General features: G+C 57.6%; 1 pseudogene; it reads right to left on the bottom strand.

Moving 5' to 3' along the window:
* Positions 1-11,970, bottom strand: LOC128978468 (nucleolar transcription factor 1-like; annotated as a pseudogene).
* Between the last annotated feature and the right edge of the window lie 471 nt (positions 11,971-12,441).

Here is a 12,441-nt window from a genome sequence, read left to right as displayed (position 1 = left end):
AAGAGCGTGGCTGGATCAGTTGGAGTCGGAGTCGGGGGAGGAGGAGTCCCCCGAGGAGGAGGAGGAACTGCTGCTGCCCTCCGAGTCGTTGTCATCTTCATCCTCGTCATCCTCATCCTCGTCATCCTCGTCGTTCTGCAGTGGGGGGGAGGGGTGGCAGAGAGGATGGGGAGGTTAAGAACAGGGTGAGGAGGAAGCCTTGGCTGCCAGCTTCCCTTTGCTCCCTGCTCACCTTCCCTACTGCAGCCCAAAACGAGGGGAGCAACCTCACCCCTCCCTCCGGGGCTGGAGATGAAGGGGGTGGGGAGTGGAGAAGGGAATAAAGCCTGCAAGGACTCAGCTTGAGGGGGGGTTGTGGGACACGGGGGTTTAAGCTGTCAGGGGGGGATGTGCGTGTGGGGAGCGTGCCGGGAGCAGCGCGCGGGGGTCCTGCTGCCCTCACCTCTGCCACTGCCTCACTACACCGATCCCAGGTAGGGGACCCAAAGCCACCTCCTGCCTCAGTTTCCCCTCCTCTAAAGCCGGGGAAGGAAGAGGCGTGAGGGGGGGGGTCAAACACCTCACCTGTCCCAGGGGGAGCACAAGGCACGGACACGGTGTCTGGCCCCAGCGCCATCCAGCAAAGGCTGCTTTCAGTTGCACCGGTGCAAAGCTTTGACCCTGCTGGCATTCACACTGGCGCAAACGGAGCCGAGACCAGACTCAGAATCTCCAGCAGGAAAGAGACAGGAGATTTTTTTTTCTCTGCTCACTTTTGCGGGGAGGGAGGCAACGTTGGGATCTACACAACCCTTCCCCCTCCCCCCACTTCCCACAAGCCCTCCCTGGTCTCCATCCCCAGGCTGCTCCTAACTACGCCCCCGCGGCTGCTCCTCACACTCTCCCTAGGGACGGCAGGGGATGGAGGGGGGGTGAGCCTGTGCCCCTTTGCTTCCCCAGGGTGAAGGGACTGCAGCATCTCTCCTGCAAAGAAGGCTGAGAGCCCTGGGGCTGTTGAGTCTGGAGAAGAGAAGGCTGAGAGGGGATCTGATCAATATCTATCAATATCTGAGGGGTGGGTGTCAGGATGAGGTGCCAGGCTCTCTGTGGTCATGCCCAGTGATAGGACCAGGAACAATGGATACAAGATGGAACCAGGAGGCTCCACCTCACATGAGGAGAAAATTCTTTACTGTGAGGGTGCTGGAGGCCTGGAGCAGGCTGCCCAGAGAGCTGTGGAGTCTCCCTCTCTGCAGGCTTTCAAAACCCACCTGGATGTGTTCCTGTGTGACCTGCCCTAGGTGACCCTGCTGAGGCAGGAGGGTTGGACTGGACGATCTCTAGAGGTCCCTTCCAGTCCCTAGCATTCTATGATTCTACGTTGCCCCCCAGGCTTCCCAGGTGCTCCTCTGCCATGGTCCTATCTTAGCCTGGGTGCAGGCTTCCCCCAGCCCCAGAGGAGGGTGAGGGGGTCGAGGGGGGGGGCACAGAGTGAGTGGTACAGGAGCGGAGCAGGGCCCGGGATGGCCCCACTGCCCTCCCCGTGGCACAGGCACTGCAGCCTCACCTCGTCCCCATCCTCGCTCTCCTCCTCGCTGCTGGACTCCGAGGAGTCGCCGCCTTCCCTCCGACGAGTCGCCATTGTCATCGTCGTCATCGTACATCATCATCATCATCTTCCTCCTCCTCTTCTTCGTCATCATCATCCTCTGACTCCTGTGGGGTGGCGAGGGACTGGTCACAGGTGGGCACCCCAGGATACCAGTACCCATGGGTGCAATGCCCCATCCTTTGGGTTCCTCCTCCCATCAAGGTGGCTCCCACCCTGCACCTGGGAGAATTTCATCTTGCAAACAACCCCCAAAAGAGGCTCCTGGAGTGGGTTGCAAAGGGATGTTGCAGACTGAGGGGGGATTGACAAAACCAGCCCTGGGCGGTTTTGAGCACAGATCTGGGGAGATTTAGTACAGATCTGAGAAGGGTTCTTGATTTCTTGTCTCAAGGACTGGGCAGGCAGCAGGAAGCTTCCAACAAGAGGTGTGGGTGCCCCTGGGACATCTTCTCCAGGGAGGAAGGTGCTGGATGTCCCCAGTGTGGCCATGGTGCACTCACCGACTTGGACTGCATTGTTGGCTTCATCTTGGGGTTGGGCCCCCGGATCTTCCCTATGCTCTTGCGTTTCTGCAGGGAGGGCAATAAACAAACCCATTCAGAGCTGGGGGGCTCAAGCTTGGTGACTTCCCAGTGCCCAGCACAGAGAAAACCCCACTGATGTGGGGGGGAATAAATCCCTTTGAGGGGGCTGAGGGGCTCTCCTGCACAGCCTCACCTCCACCCCAAGTCCCTCCACCCCAGGTCCCCCCGATGCCAGCACCAGGTGGATTACTCACATTGGAAGTGTGTTCCTTGTAAGCAGCTCGCTCCTGGGGTGAGAGGCTCTGCAGAGATAGGAGAGATGGTCAGGGACCAGGAAGGGCTGAAGTGGAAGACAGAGAGGGGAAGGACTCCAGCACAGGGCACCTCCCCCTCCCCCACATAATTTTTTAAAAAGGCCTTTTAAGTTTAAAAAAAGATCCTCCAAAAGGGTCTGGAGACGGCAGGTTTCCAGAGGAAGGCTGCGAGCAAAGCCCATGCCGCACATCCCCAAGAACAACTAACGCCCAACCACCAGTGCTCCCCATGGGGGTCAGCACTCACACTTGAGCCAGATGTCGAGGTGCACCTTGTATGCTTCTGCTGCTCCTCTGCCAGTTTTTTGTAGTGGTCCTTCTGGCCCTGGGAGATGCGCTGCCAGCGGCTGCCGATCTCCACCATGCGCTCCTTCAGTGGCAGGTGGTTCAGCTCCCCGTTGGACAGCAGCTCCTGAGAGAACTTCTGGTAACCGTTCCTGCAGGGAGGGGGAGAGCACAGAGGCAGCTCAGGCAGTGCACATGGAGAAACCAAACAGTGGCCCCACGCAGCCCCCACACCACCCGCCATCCATCCCCCACAGTCCAGCCCCACGCCTCCCCACCACAGGTTTTTTGTACCAGCCAGCTGCGGCTTTTTGGAGCCCAGGTACTCACATGGGGGTTTCTTGGGCTCTCCCTGGAACTTCATCTTCTTGGTAGAGTTGGTGGAGCACGGAGGAGCTCGCATCTCGCTCAGCTCCCTCTGAGTCAGAGGAGAAAGAGGAGTCAGGGGGACAGGGCCAGCACTGGCTTGCAGGGGCAGGGCAAGGGGCAAGAAGGGGCAGGGACCCACCTCGTATCGCTTCTGATCCTCTGCTGCTTTCTTGATCCACATCAGCTTCTCCTTCTTCTCCATGTTGTTCCAGGTGGCCTCCATGGCCTTTAGTGCCTTTCCCCGTCGTTCTGGCACAAACCAACACGTCAGATGCACCCAAGATGCCCAGGGTGCTACCCCAGGGACCAAGAGGCATCCAATCCTTTGCCAACTCCTGTCGCCCTCCACACAGCACCCATCCCCAGCTCCTTGCGTGTTTTGGGTGTGAAAGCAGAAGAGAAGGGCAAGGGTGGGAGATGATGATCCCACTTCCAGCATATTTATATGGGGGTAATGCCTTTAAGCTGGAAGAGGGAGATTGAGACTGGAGATTTGAAGAAGGGGGGTGGTGAGACACTGGCACAGGTTGCCCAGGAAAGGTTGTGGATGCCCCTTCCCTGGAAGCGTTCAAAGCCAGGTTGGATAAGGCCTTGAGCAACCTGGGCTGGTAGAAGGTGCCCATGGCTGGGGGTTGGAACTGGATGATCTTTAATGTCCCTTTCCAACCCAAACCATTCTGTGATTTATCAGTATCTAAAGGCTGGGGGGCAACAGGATGGGGCCAGACTCTTCTTAGTGGTGCACAGTGACAGGAGAAGGGGCAATGGGCACCAACTGGAACCCAGGAGGTTCCAGCTGTGCAGAAGGAGAAATTTCTTTGGTGTGATGGTGCTGGAGCCCTGGCAGCAGGCTGCCCAGAGAGTTGTGGAGTCTCCTTCTCTGGAGAGCTCTTCCAAACCCCCCTGGCCAATGTGCTCCTGGGCAAGCTGCTGTGGGTGCCCTGCTTTGTTCAGCAGGGTTGGCCTGGATGATCTCCAGAGGTCCCTTCCAATCCCAACCATGTAAGATTCTGGGATCCCTCTCCCAGCCCACTCCTCACCTTGAAACGAGCCAGGTAGTCCCCAATGACGCTCTGCTGCCAGATCTCCTCAGCTGTCTTGGGGGACTCTGGCAGCTTCCCACGCTCCCTTTATCTGAGCTGTGCTTCTTCTCTGACTGCGCCTTCATCGCCGCCTCCCGCGCCTTGTACTTGGCCTGCACAGGGGGCAGGGTGGGGGTGAAGGGACATCAAAGTACCTGAGCACAAGCCCGCTGGCCACCAAGCACAAGCAGGACACTGCAGCTTCCCCCAGGGCTGTCCCCAAGGCAGCACCAGCAGCGCACCCCCATACTACACACAACGCATGTCATCAGGACTCCCACCCTACTAAGAAAGCCATCGAGGCTTTAAACTGAGGCTTAAGGACCTTCCAAGGTTTACTTAAGATGCTGGGTCATAACCACCAGGTCATGAGAGGGAGAGGGCACAGCTGGTGGTCACCACTGGGGTGGCCCATCAGTTTGATGATGATCCTGAGGACAACCATCCCAAAGCGTGGGTGGTCTGGGGATGACAAAGCCCCTCGCAGCGTGAGGACACTGCCTCAAGCTGTGCAGGGGGAAGTTTAGGCTTGATCTTAGACAGAAGCTCTTTCCAGGAACGAAGAATTGGCCATTGGGATGGGGCTGCCCATGGGAGGTGGTGGGGTTAATGTCCCTAGAGGTGTTTAAGAGGATGAGGCACTTAGTGCCATGTCTAGTTGATCAGATAGGGTTGGGTGATCGGTTGGAGTTGGACCATCTTGGAGGTCAACTCCAAACTGGTGGATTCTGTGACAAGGACAGACAGAGTTCCCTGGCCTGCTGGAGATGCCCAGGATGGAAGAAAAGGGTTGAGGAAGGTACCAACCTTCTTCATCTCAGAGAGGTCGTTCCACATGCGGGCCAGCAGCCGGGTCAGCTCGCTCTCCGACAGCTCCGCGCCCCGCGTCCTCCTGCAGCTGCTTCCGCTTCTCCTCCGAGAAGATGAACATGGCCGAGATCGCCGATTGGGCTTCTGCTGAGCTGGCCTGCAGGGGGGACACAGGGCTTGTGGCTGTGGGTACCTGCCTCCAGCTGCTAGCCTCCAACACCCAGCAGATGGAAGAAGCAGGGAACAAAGCCCTCCAAGCACCCCGGATGGCAGTAAGGCCCACCCCATGTCCTCCCCAGCTGCCTGTCTCACCTTGCCGGTCTCTGGTGAGGTACTTTTTGGACGCAGGACTCGTTGCCCCTTTCCGGTTGCTGCCCAGCATCTTCTCCTCACCTAGCACCCGCTGCTGCTCCTCCTCAGGCAGGCTCTGGGTGGGCACAGGATGAGAGACAGGTAATGTGAGTGCCAGTGGGGAGGGGGGAAACTAACACACTCAGTTGTCCCTGATTCAAAAATCCACCCAGCCATGGCCAACATTAGGCACTGCATGCCGGGGCGTGCAGCCTCGGTGTCGCCACACCTGTGTCAACTCCCCTCACTGGGCAATCTCCCTCCTCCCCAGCTCTGTCCCCCTCCCTGGCTCCGTCTCATCAGCTTCCTCTCTGTGAAGACAGAGGGGACAGGTGGCCAGATGGTGGCACACACCCCTGGGTTTTCCAACCTCCTGCCCTTGCTGGGGCCATGTCACATCCGCCTGAGGAACCGAGCAGGGTGCTGAGGTGGCCTTGGTGAAGCCCCCCCCACCTACAGCTCAGTGGAGGGAAGGAATGTGAGAGACAGAGCGGCCTGCTCAGCCACAGCCTCATACCCCACCTCCACCTCCGGCACCAGCCCTCTGCTCACCCCCAACTACCCTTCCATGCTACCACCTCCCAGTGCCCAACTGGAGAACACTGAGTCAGGCAGCAGGGCAGCTGGGAAGGGTCAAGGTTATGCACAAACATCTCTGCACACCATATATGGCTGGGTCCTGACACATTTTGGGGGGAGCAGATGAGGACAGCATCAGTGCAACTCCTGTTTAACCCATCCCAGCCCCTCCCCATGTTAGGGGTCTGCAGCACCCATGGCCAAGGCACCCCCATGGCACTCACCTCCAGGAAGCGGAGGAGCTCGATCTCATAGTCTTTCTTTTTCTGGAGAGAGATGAGATGAGATGAGTGGTTACACAGAGACCCCTCAGTCCAGCCCTGCCTTGTGCAGTCCCTGACCCAGTCTCAACCCCGTCAGCATCTGTTGGTCCCACATACATAGACTGGGGGGCAGGGACCATCATAGAACATGGAATTGTTTTGATTGGAAAAGACCTTTAAGGACTCGAGTCCAACCAGTCAGCCAGCACTGCCAGGGCACCACTAAAACACAGCCCTCAGCACCACACCTCCACAGCTTTGAAACCCCTCTAGGGATGGGGACTTCACCACTGCCCAGGACAGCCTGGGCCAGGCCTTGACAACCCTTTTGGGAGAGAAAAATTGTTCCTCATGTCTCCTGGCACAACTTGAGGCTTATTCTTCTCATCCTGTCCCTTGTTACATGGCTCCACAGAGGTGACCAAGGACCTCCCAGGGAACTGGTGGTCAAGATGCCCAGAATAAGCACTGAGGAAGGGTGAGGAGCTCATTTCCAGCACTGTTTGTAGCCCAAACTCTCCCATCCTCATCTTGCCTCCCCACAGCACTGCTACCCACCTGCCTGTCCACCTCTCTTGTCCACCCTTGGGCCCTCACCTGGTCACACTTTTTGTGGTAGGCATCCTTTTCCTTCTGGGAGAGCAGCTTCCACTGCTGGCTGCACAGCACCATCCGCTCGGTGCTGGGCACATCTTTCATGTTGGCCATCAGCTCTGCACAGTACAGGGAGTAGCTGTTCCTGCAACCCATGGAGGGACCCAGCATTAGGGACAACCTGTCCTGCTCATGTCCTCTCTGCAGAGCTAAGGAGGCTCCCCAAGACACTCCCCCCACAAGACACCCTCTGGATTGCACCAGGCAGTGAAGTGCTGTGCCCAAGGTGTTTGGATTTGAGGGAAGCTAGAGGGGGTTGCCCCCTACTCTGGAGCATGCAGCATCACCAGAAACCTCCCTCAGATGTGTACTCAGTGTGCGTTTCATAGAATCAGAGTTGTGTGGGTTGGAAGAGACCTTTGAGATCATCAAGTCCAACCAGTAACCCAGCACTGCCAGGGCACCACTAAAACATGGCCCTCAGCAACACATCTCCACAGCTTTGAAACCCCTCCAGGGATGGGGACTCCACCACTGCCCAGGGCAGCCTGGACCAGGCCTTGACAACCCTTTTGAGGAAGAAATTGTTCCTCATGACCAACCTAAACCTCCCCTGGCACAGCTTGAGGCCATTTCTTCTCATCCTGCCACCTGTTACACGGCTCCACCTGGCTCCACCCTCTTTTCAAGGAGCTGTAGAGAACCAGAAGGTCTCCCCTCAGCCTCTTTTTCTTCAGGCTGAACATTCCCAGTTTTTGATCCAGTTCAAGGATCAGTTTAAATGGAGTCAAGAGCTTGTGCCCAGAGTCCCAGAAACGAGCAGGGCTCTCCAAGCTCCATCTCCCTTGTTAGCAAAGAACCAGTGTTCACCCAGGCTGGCCAAGACCCTGCAGTGAGAGCTCAGGAGGGGCCAGGACTCACGGAGGTGGCTTTGTGGGTCGTCCATCGAACTTGTCCTTGAGCTGGCGCTCGGCCTTGGTGAGGGTGGAGCGGGTGATGCCCTCCTCGCTGATGTTCAGCTCAGGGTGCTTCTGGATGTAGTCCCTCATGATCTCCTGCAAAGGGTGGAGCGCAGTCAGGAGAGGGGCTCTGATCCCTGCCTGGCTGGCGGCCAGAGGAGGAGGAAAGAGAAGCCAACCATTGCCCTAATGATCTCTCCCCAGGAGTACTTCTGCCTTTCCCCAAAGCTTGCTGGAGGAGGCAGGGCTCAGACTCACTAGGGACCTGCAGGGACCTGGCTGAACCCCAATGCTGGCTATTGAGTGAGGCTGGCTAGCAGCTGGTGGCTGTGGCCATGAGGCAGAGTGGCTCAGAGTGAACACAGGGCCGAGTGTGGAGGGGGGATGGGTGAGGCTGCTCCCTACCTCGTACTCCTTCCGCTGTTCCAGGGCCTTATGAATCCATTTCAGCCTCTTTTTATCGGAGAGTTGAGACCACTGCTTGCCCAGCGACTCTTTCACCTCCTTCGTGGTGGCCTGAAAACCCAAAGCCAGAGGTGAGGGCAGAGGGGTAAAACCCACAAAAAGAAGAGGTAAAAAAATAGAAAAAAAGACAAAAAAAAAAAAAAAAAAAAAAGAAAAAATTCACAAAAAAGGGGCAAAAAATAGTCAGGTTGATCACCTCATCCCCGTGGCACCCAGCTTGGGGCCGTGGGGTGGCTGCGAGCAGTGCTCGTGGCCGGGGCAGGGGGTGTGCGTGTGGGTGAGGGCCATGGCCAGAAGCGGATCTGTGTGCTGGGAACCTTTTTCCTGCCCTGCCTCAGGCTGTGGTCACCCCTTCCACTGCAGGCAAAAAGTGGGGTCTGTAGCCCCGAGCCTCTTCTTCAGATGTGCTGAGCCCTTTCCTTACCTCCGGTCCAGGTTGCTGGAAGCTCTTAAGCGGCGTCCTCCAGCCCGCGCCCCTCCCTCCCCTGCAATGCTTCTCTCCTTTCCCCCTCCTCTGCCCGCAGCAGCGGGGGGCAGGACCCCTCCACACTCACACACACTCCCACCCACCCTACTCACATCTGGACGCACTTTCAAGTAGATCTTCTTCTCATGGTTGTACCACAGCTGCTGGGGGGTCTTGGGTTTCTCAGGGACGTCGGACTTCTTGGCGTTCTGGATGAGATCCGGGTGGTCTTCCCTTTACCCGGCAAGGAGGTGGGGAAGGGAGAGCGTTAGGGAGGTTGCAGGTGGAAGGAGAGCACCCCTAAACCCAACTAAACCTCCCCCTAAACCTCTCCAATCATCACTGCGGGGCTGAGCCTCCACAGGCTCAGACACTGGGGTGAAGGGCAGGGGGTCCCTAAAAGAGCAGGAAGGGTTTAGGGCTTTGGGTCTGTCCTTCCTGGGCAGCATTGGCTAAAAGCATCCTCTTTAGTGGGTTGGGCAGGGCTGCATCCCTGGAGCAGCAGCAGGTCATTAGGAATGCCAGGATCCACCTGGGTTACAGGGACCACATCCAAAGGCCAGGTTTGGGAGGAATGAGGTAGTCACTGCAGCTTTTCACAGTGCTGGCAGCAGGGCTCCTGTCACTGAATCATAGAACTCCAGTTTGGAAAGGACCTCAAGGGTCATCTGCCCAACCCTCCTTGGGAAGGGTCCCCTCCTTCAAGACCCTAACCCTCAGAGCATGCATGGTCCTCAGCTCTCTACCCCCTTTCATGAGTTTCCCAGCTGGAGGGCTGCTCTCAGCACCTCTTCCTTCCTTTTTTTTTCCCAGCACCTCCCCCATTCCATTCTGCCTTCAAGCTGCAGGGCCCATCAAGCCTTCCTCTGTGACCTACACACAGGAGGGGAGATTGGGTCTGCCTGGGGTGACACAGAGGGTCTGGCTGCTCACCTGAACCTTGCCAGGTTCCTCTCAAACTCCTGCTTCTCTCGCTGGAAGTCCTGGATGTATTTCATCTGGGGACACAAAGCCACCAGGGAGGTGGAGAGGGACATCAGCACCAGGGAACAGGCAAGCAGAGACATCTCTGTGGACCCTGCCAGCTGGACACCCATGACCTTCAAAAGGACTCAAGGGCTTTCCAGCCCATCAGACTGGTCCTGAAGCTCCCAGCTGAGGGTTTCCAGTCTGCCCATGAATACAGAGGCAGGATCTCCCTCTTCTCCTTGCCCCAGGCAGCCCTGGAAAGCCTTGTGCAAGAGGGTACAGCGGAGCTTTGTGCCCTGGACCTCTCCTGCTGGTGGCAGATCCACCCAGACTGAGAGTTGGGGCACCTAAAACACCTGCCTGGCCTCTGGCCAAGGCCACCTCCAGAGCTGGAGGTGAGATGGGCAGCTCTCCTCCCAGCACCTGCCATGGCCTGGAGCAGGGCCTGCTCCTCCATCCCTCGCTGGGACAGGGTGTGTGATTTAAAGGCAGCATTAATACGGATCCACCCCACAGCGAAGTCACCGTCCAGAGCTGGACCCATGGACAGACCCAGCCAGCCTCCACCCCACAGATCCTGGCAACCAGGCCGGGGAAAGGACTGGTCTGACAGGACTAAACAAGCACCTGGGCTTCTCCCATCGAGAGCTGGGTTAAACCCTCACCAGCTCAAGGCTGGGCTCTCCTGGTTTTACTGGGAGAGCTGGGCACACAGAGCCCAGCACACAAAGGCACTCAAATGAGGAAGGGCTTGCTGATTCCCTTTCCCCTTCCCTGTACCTTTTTCTTCTCGGGAAGCTCCTTGTATTTCTTGGACAGGATCTTGGTGAGATCCAGGTTGCTCATTTCAGGGTGAAGCTTGGCGTACTTGGCTCGCTTCTCCATGAAGAAGCGGAAATAGGGAGTCAGGGGCTTCTTGGGGAAGTCAGGGTGTTTCTGGGGAGACAGCAGAGTGGCAGGCACTGAGTGTGGGACTGGCAGCACAGCAGAGGGCACAGCCAAGTCCCACCAGCTCCCAGCTCTCCCCAGTACCAGGGGTGATCTGCCTCCATCCAGCCTTCCTGGCTCCCTGAGATAGGAACACCCCAGTGTGGCAGGCAAGAGGGGTAAAAACCCTGGGAGCAATCACAGAATGGGAGGGGCTGCAAAGGACCTCTGGAGATCACCAAGTCCAACCCCCCTGCCAAGGCAGGATCTCTTAGAGCAGGTCACACAGGAACATGTTCAGGTGGGTTTTGAATGTCTCCAGAGACGGAGACTCCACCACCTCTCTGGGCAATCTGCTCCAGGTCTCTGTCACCCTTAAATTAAGAAGTTCCTCCCCATGTTTAGATGGAACTTCTTACATTCAGCAAGGGCTCTCTTCCTGAGGAATTACAATATACCAGGGCTGGGTATCCTGGGAGCAGCCTCTGGCCACCCAGAGCTGTTGGCACAGAGCAGTTGTACTGCAGGAGGGGACACTGAGGCAGAAGGAGGGAACAGGACCCACCTCCTGGCTAGAACCCTGGTTGCCCTGGGGCTGCCCAGCTGAAAGCAGCACCCACCCAACCTGGCAGGCCAGGAATAGGAGAGCAGCTTCCTGCCCCCCTCTAGTGCTAAACTTGGATGCAGGCTGCCAGCCATATTAAATGTACCCTGGATTTGGCCCAGGCCCAGAGCCTGTGGCCTCCAGAGCCTTGGGCAGCCAGCCGTGGGGATTACGGTCTGAGGTGCCTGCAGGGGCTCTGGTGGCAGAGCCACAATGGTCTGAGGTGCCACATGGGTGATAGCACCCTGCCTGAGGTGCCCTTTAGGGATTGATCCTCATTCTTCTTGATACCTTGAGCTTCTTGCCCTTGTAAGGATTCTTCACGTGTTCTTCAGCATCCATAATGAGCTCTGTCAGAGTCCGAAACTTCCTCACCTGCAGGGTAAGGAAGGGCCACAACGTGAACAGGCTGTGCAGGGGGACAGGACAGGTCCCTACTCAGCACCAGGCCACGCTGGGCATGGCAATAACCCCACAGGGATTCATAATGCCTGCACGCCAACAACCTGCCCCACCACCTCCAAAGGATTCACAACGCCAACGGCAGCAGCAAATGATGTCAGCATTATGGGCTGAGGAGTGGAGGTGCTGAACTTGGGTGATTCAAACAGCCCTGGAAGGCCCCTGGATGCTTGGTCCTTGGTTACCTCATTAGAGATCTCCATCCACTTCATCTTGCACATCTCCCCCGAGAAGTCCTTGAAAGCCACTTTCTCCCAGTCCAGGTGGGACTCGGTGGTTTTGAACTTGCTCCCATCATTGGAGGGCAGGTTGTTCCTCATGCACACCAGCAGGGTCAGCATGTCCTCCTGAGACCAGCGGTCTGGGCAGCAAAGAGACAGCCTCAGCAGCAGTGCACGGGCACCACAGCTCCTGGGGCAGGCAGGGCACGGGCACCACAGCTCCTGGGGCAGGCAGGGCACGGGCACCACAGCTCCCAGGCCAAGCAGGGCACAGGGACCACAGCTCCCGGGGCAGGCAGGGCACAGGGACCAGGCAGGCAGACCTTCCCATCAGGGATTAGGGACTACAGCTCCCAGTGTGCTGCTCCGGGCCGCACGCCGGGACACGTAATCTCCACGTGCTGCCTCTCGAGATTAAAGATCAAAGGGATGTGGCTGTTCCCACGAGCCTGGAGCAACTTTCTGCAGGCCAAAACAATTGGAGCAAAGCTAGAAAATCCACTGGGTTGCAAACCAGAGCAACTGGCTCATCCCAGGGCCACCATCAGATAAGGCAATGGCTCTGCTGGGAGGAGCAGCAGGGCCGTTTCCTACACACGGGAGCAA

Source organism: Indicator indicator, chromosome 37, assembly GCF_027791375.1.
Source record: "Indicator indicator isolate 239-I01 chromosome 37, UM_Iind_1.1, whole genome shotgun sequence".
Taxonomy (NCBI): domain Eukaryota; kingdom Metazoa; phylum Chordata; class Aves; order Piciformes; family Indicatoridae; genus Indicator; species Indicator indicator.
This window is presented reverse-complemented; position numbering and strand designations above follow the sequence as displayed.